The following is a 6600-nucleotide window of genomic DNA, read 5'->3' on the forward strand; positions in this document are numbered from 1 at the left end:
GTACAAAGGGCAGGGACGTAATCAACGCAAGCTAATGACTCGCGCTTACTGGGAATTCCTCGTTCAAGGGAAACAATTGCAAGTCCCTATCCCTAGCACGACCGGGGTTCAACGGATTACCCGGACCTTTCGGCCTAGGGAACACACGATGATCCGGTCAGTGTAGCGCGCGTGCGGCCCCGAACATCTAAGGGCATCACAGACCTGTTATTGCTCAATCTCGTGTGGCTAAACGCCACTAGTCCCTCTAAGAAGTTGTCTCCGACCCAATGGGTCGAGCAGCTATTTAGCAAGTAAGAGTCTCGTTCGTTATCGGAATTAACCAGACAAATCGCTCCACCAACTAAGAACGGCCATGCACCACCACCCACAGAATCAAGAAAGAGCTCTCAATCTGTCAATCCTCGCTGTGTCCGGGCCGGGTGAGATTTCCCGTGTTGAGTCAAATTAAGCCGCAGGCTCCACTCCTGGTGGTGCCCTTCCGTCAATTCCTTTAAGTTTCAGCTTTGCAACCATACTTCCCCCGGAACCCAAAGACTTTGGTTTCCCGGAAGCTGCCGGACAGTTCTTAAGTTCGACACTGCCCGATCGCTAGTCGGCATCGTTTAAGGTCAGAACTAGGACGGTATCTGATCGTCTTCGAACCTCTGACTTTCGCTCTTGATTAAAGAAAACATTCTTGGCAAATGCTTTCGCAGTCGTTCGTCTTGCGCCGATCCAAGAATTTCACCTCTAACGGCACAGTACGGATGCCCCCGTCCGTTCCTATTAATCATTACCTCGTGCTCCGAAAACCAACAAAATAGAACCGAGGTCCTATTCCATTATTCCATGCAACATTATACAAGCGTAAAGCCTGCTTTGAACACTCTAATTTTTTCAAGGTAAACTTGCCGGACCACCGCAACACTCAGTTAAGAGCACCGCGAAGGCACCGACCAACAAGAACAACGAGGCCAGTGCTAGCCTTTCGACCGACCAACCTCGCCGTCCCTATATCCAACTACGAGCTTTTCAACCGCAACAACTTAAATATACACTTTTGGAGCTGGAATTACCGCGGCTGCTGGCACCAGACTTGCCCTCCAATGGATACTCGTTAAAAAGTTTAAAGTGTACTCATTCCAATTGCAGGACCTCGTACGAGGTCTGCATTGTTATTTTTCGTCACTACCTCCCCGAGCCGGGAATGGGTAATTTGCGCGCCTGCTGCCTTCCTTGGATGTGGTAGCCGTTTCTCAGGCTCCCTCTCCGGAATCGAACCCTGATTCTCCGTCACCCGTTACAACCTCGGTAGGCCGATACCGTACCGACGATAGTTGATAGGGCAGTTGCTTTAATGAGATGTCGCCAGCACTAGGCCGTGCGATCCGCAAGCTTATCCAGAGTCACCATTGTAACGACCCGAAAGCCGGTTAGTTTTGGTCTGATAAATGCGCGCCTCACGTCAGTTCGGCGCTTTACGCATGTATTAGCTCTAGAATTGCCACAGTTATCCATGTAAAAGCGTACAATCAAATGAACCATAACTGATTTAATGAGCCATTCGCAGTTTCACTGTACGTGAGCTCGTACTTACACTTGCATGGCTTAATCTTTGAGACAAGCATATGACTACTGGCAGGATCAACCAGATAACTATCCGAGGGCGTTTAAACCCGTTGCTCGACTGAGCGTTTTTACTGTATAAATACAGACCTTTTCTATCACTCGGCTTAAAAGCCTTGCGAACGTTACTGAAAGTCGGCGCCGGCCTTTTGCTGTTTAAAGCGCCAGCCCGCGTCGACTGCAGCATGCAGCTATACAACTGACTGTTCTTTCTCCCGACCAACCGTTTGCCTTCTGCCGGTTAACTCGTCAGCAGCAACACGCCATCTGTCTGCTGCAGTTACCCGCCTCGAGCCGTGCCTGCGTCGGCTACTCGTCTCGACGACTTCGCAAAGCTATAAGCCTACCGCCGCTGGACGCTTGTAGTTTTTCATACGCTGCTCCGATGCGTTTACATAGCACGTTCGCCGCCGCTGCAATAGCCGCGCCTCGGGTGCTAAACAGTAATGCTTTAAGCCCGCTTTCTCGCCAAGTCGACCGAACGCACAAACACGTCTCTCTCACTAGTGTAAAGTAATGCATACGCGTATGATGCTCAAATGTTGTTGTTGAACTTTTTTGCCGATTTTTCCCGATTTTTTTTAAATTTCTTTGTTTCTTTTCAATTTTTTTAATATTTTAAGCTTATTTATGCTACGTTTAAATGTTTTAATACTTTTTTTATACTTTATTTAATATGTTTAAAAGAAATAAATAAAAAATAATATATATAAACTACTTTTTATAATGTTTTAAATATGTTTGTTTATTATAAATAAGCTTTATTTGTATTATTTTTTATTTAAACTTACTTTTTAAATCTTTATATTTGTTTTATCGTTTTAAGCACATTGCGATAAATATAATAAACAAACAATTGAATAAAAATAATAATAAAAAAAAAAATAAAAATAAAAACATAAGCTTATTTTATATGTTTCATTTTATTTTTATTTAATAACCTTTTCAAACCTTAATACTCGTTTTATTTTTTTAAGCAGATCGCGATAAATATAATAAACAAACAATTAAATAAAAATAAATAAAAATAAAATAAAAAAATCAAACATAAGCTTATTTTATATGTTACATTTTATTTTATTTAAAACTTACAATTTAAACCTTTGTATTTGTTCTATTCTTTTAAGCACATCGCGATAAATATAATAAGCAAACAATTAAATAAAAATAATAATAATAAAAAAATCATAAACTTATTTTATATGTTTCATTTTATTTTTATTTAAACTTACTTTTTAAACCTTTATAGTTGTTTTATTTTTTAAGCACATGGCGATAAATATAATAAGCAAACAATTAAATAAAAATAATAACAAATAAATAAAACAATACAGCTAAACTATAAAAAGAAAACTAAATAACTGATAAATACTTGTAAAACATTATTTGAAAAATGTATTTTGAAACACAACACGATTGATTTATAAATAATAATATATTTTTAATTTGTGTAGTTTATTGAAAGTAGTCTCCTTATTTGCTTCTGGTTTTACTTGAGTTACACAACGTTAAATAAACATACTTAACTAAAAATACTGTCATTTTAATAAAACTAAGTACAAATACATTGAATTAACATAGAACTTTAAAAAGCCTTCGCTAGTATCTGTTGGTAACAGTAAATAACCTATTATGACTCACAATACAAGAGTGCGAAATTTATTTTTCATTTGATTTTTCAGGTATTTATTTATTTGTGGAAATAAACTTTTTTATTACATTAGAAACTAATAGAATTTTTCCTATAACTATACCTATTATTATATTTAGTATGCTTAAAAGTAATAAAATGAAACGTCGCGATTATATAATAAACAAACAATCAAACAAACAAAGAAAAAAAAAAAAAAACTATTTTTTTAAACTTATAATTTTATAATTTCAACTATATGTCTTATTTTATTTTCATTTAAACTTACTTTAAACCTCTGTATTTGTTATATATATTTCAACACAATACGATTAAACTATAAGACAAACAACAAAATAAAATAATCACATTAATAAATACACTAAGCAAATAGCTAGAATAAATATAAATAGTTCAATATATACAATATATTTCTTCCATTTTTAAGTTACTTGTTAAACATATTTATTTAAACATGTTTCTTTAGAATATAAAACTAGCAGTTCTACAAATAAAGAAATTAAAAAGCCAATACACATAACACTAACTTTTCATAAATTAGATATGCAAATATGAACAAAATAATAACTAAATTGTTAAGCTTTTGTAAACTGTGAACTTATAAACTTATAATAACAATTGCATATTCACTATTCACAATAGCTTTTTATTTAGTACACAACTGGTCTGTAAATTGTGTAGTTTATTGAAAGTATAATCCCGTTTTGCTTCTGGTTTAAATAAAGTTATACAACACATACTAAAGTAAATTAAATAAAGTAATTCACTACTATCTATTATATAAAACCAATTTACAAAATACATTAAAATAAATAAAAATGAACTTTGAACTTATAATAATAACTGCATATTCACTATTCAGAATTGCTTTAAATTTAGTACACAACTGGTCTGTAAATTGTGTAGTTTATTGAAAGTATAATCCCGTTTTGCTTCTTGTTTAAATAAAGTTATATAACACATACTAAAGTAAATTAAATAAAGTAATTCACTACTATCTATTAAATAAAACCAATTTACAAAATACATTAAATTAAGTTAAAGTGAACTTTGAACTTATAATAATAACTGCATATTCACTATTCAGAATTGCTTTAAGTTTAGTACACAACTGGTCTGTAAATTGTGTTGGTTCTATTCAAGTACTCTCCTTGTTTGTTTTGTTTTAGTTGTATCACATTCAATACACATAATAAAGTAAACCAAATAAACTCTATTAATTTAAACTAAGTACAAATACATTAAGTTAATACAAAACTTTAAAAAGCTTTTGCTAGTATCTGTTGGTAACAGTAAATAACTTATTATGACTCACAATACAAAAGTGCAAAATTTATTTTCGTTTGATTTTTCAAGTGATTTGTTTGTGGACAAAAAAACTTTTAAGTTTTAGTATAAAAGACTAATTGTATTAATTTTAACTCAGAAAATTGTACTCTACAAGATGGTGCCATTATTTTTTCGATATCTCAAACTGGTCAAACCACTTTTTTAGCGCTCTAATTGGTTTAAACAGCAAATAACGTTATCTGATTGGCTTACGTTTTTATTTGCTAATAACTAGAATTTACTTTTCTTTTAAGCGTTAAAGAAATGTAAATAAACGAGTAATATGTATAAATAGGTCAGAAAGAAAAATAGTACAAAAAGATGAATTCAAAAAGCAAAAGCCTACGGCACGTGGTATTCCCAAGCGGTCACCCATCTAAGTACTAACCACGCCCGACACTGCTTAACTTCCCAGATCGGACGAGATGGGGTGTGCTCAGTGTGGTATGGTCGTAGGCGTTTGAAAGCGTTTACAAGCCTTTATAAACCCTTCGGTTTGTTTAAAAAACCTATTTGCACTTGATTTACAATCAATTTGATATTTTAAAATTATTCCTTATAAAATTTTAACCTGAATTAACCTTTTTTTTTGTTTTTTTTTATCAACAGTTACTCCCAAACTGTACTAAAACTGTATTGTAACTGTACAAAAGTGTTTGTTTAAATAATTGTTATCTATAAATTACCTAAGACCAGGACAAGTAGAAGTAAAGTTTATTGAATTATTGAATTAAATAAATAAAATCGTAAAATAAAATAATACAATATGTTTACAATTTGTCATTGATCTATCCATTTATGTTATTGCATTACAAATACAAACATTGCATACATTCAAGAGTATTATTCATCAATCTTTTCAATATAATAAGTTTTAAATTTATATTTATTTTTAAATAATTCCTGACATTTTAGATTACCTGAGATTTTTTTTTAATTAAATTAATTTTAGTAATTATATACTTGACGTTCTATTTTGTTTAATTTGATAACTCAACCATGTTTATATTTTTTTATAGTTTAACAGAACTATTAAACTAAAAGACATTACATACAGCTTCTAAAAGTTTTAAACACCTTAAAAAAGTAATATATAAAATAATTGATAAGAATATTAAACTTATAAAAATTTAGTAAAAGGTTATATAAACGTTATTTAAATTAATATAAGATAGTTAACTTATTTTTTCATTTAATGTGATATAATATAAATATATTTTGAGAGACAATTAATTAACGTAAACAATGTCATAGTGGAAACTGCATGTCTGCTAAAAACGTAAAACGCAAAACTGCTTTAATAAATCACTAAATAACAAAAAAATTGCCTGTCTAGCAGGCGTTCAAATTCAAATGACAAAGAAATTTAACTCCGGCTCTCAAGTATATGTCTTGCGTGACGACTAGCGGGACTCGATCTCACAACCTTCCGCTTATGAGTTAGCTGTCAAGACCAAAGACCCAACGCCACGACAAAGATAAAGAAATATTTTGCTATATAAATAGGTTGATTTTTATAATTTTGTCAATTACAATTACATGTCAATTACAGTGTCAATTTGAATTTAAATTAAATTAATTTTAGTAATTAAATACTTGACGTTCTAGTTTGTTTAATTTGATAACTCAACTATGTTTATTTATTTTTTACTAATTTTAAAATTATTATTATACAATATATTTGTTATATTATATTTATTTTATTACTTAAACTTATTATATACATTTAATATATAATATTATTAAATAACTTTATTAACGAATTAAAAACAAAATATTATTATTATTATGTTATTAATTTAGTGTTTTATTTTAAAGATATATTAAAGAACTAAACAGATATTACCCCTAAAAAACTTTGTTAATAATATATAAAAAGTACTCAAAGTCAGATTCGGAAATATATATACTGTTTTTTTTCATCAATATTGCAGGTCTGCGTAGCCGGGGGCTGTAATCTAGCTGCCAGCAGGCCTGAAATGGTGGCCACTATTGTTCAATGTTCAACTTCA

The 6600-nt window shown here is 31.5% G+C and overlaps 2 non-coding genes across 2 annotated transcripts in view; both read right to left on the reverse strand.

Annotated features, from left to right (window-relative positions):
- Positions 1-1637, reverse strand: part of LOC145848807 (small subunit ribosomal RNA) — a 1808-nt gene extending 171 nt beyond the window's left edge. The window contains exon 1 of the ribosomal RNA XR_014372168.1: positions 1-1637. This exon is cut by the window's left edge and continues 171 nt beyond it. This is a non-coding gene — a ribosomal RNA (small subunit ribosomal RNA).
- Positions 1638-4927: 3290 nt separating this feature from the next.
- On the reverse strand, positions 4928-5046 carry LOC145848812 (5S ribosomal RNA). Its single transcript, XR_014372171.1, has one exon. It is a non-coding gene; the product is annotated as a 5S ribosomal RNA (ribosomal RNA).
- Positions 5047-6600: the final 1554 nt, after the last annotated feature.

This window comes from Thalia democratica, unplaced genomic scaffold, assembly GCF_965202585.1.
Source record: "Thalia democratica unplaced genomic scaffold, ktThaDemo2.hap1.1 HAP1_SCAFFOLD_1686, whole genome shotgun sequence".
NCBI lineage: Eukaryota > Metazoa > Chordata > Thaliacea > Salpida > Salpidae > Thalia > Thalia democratica.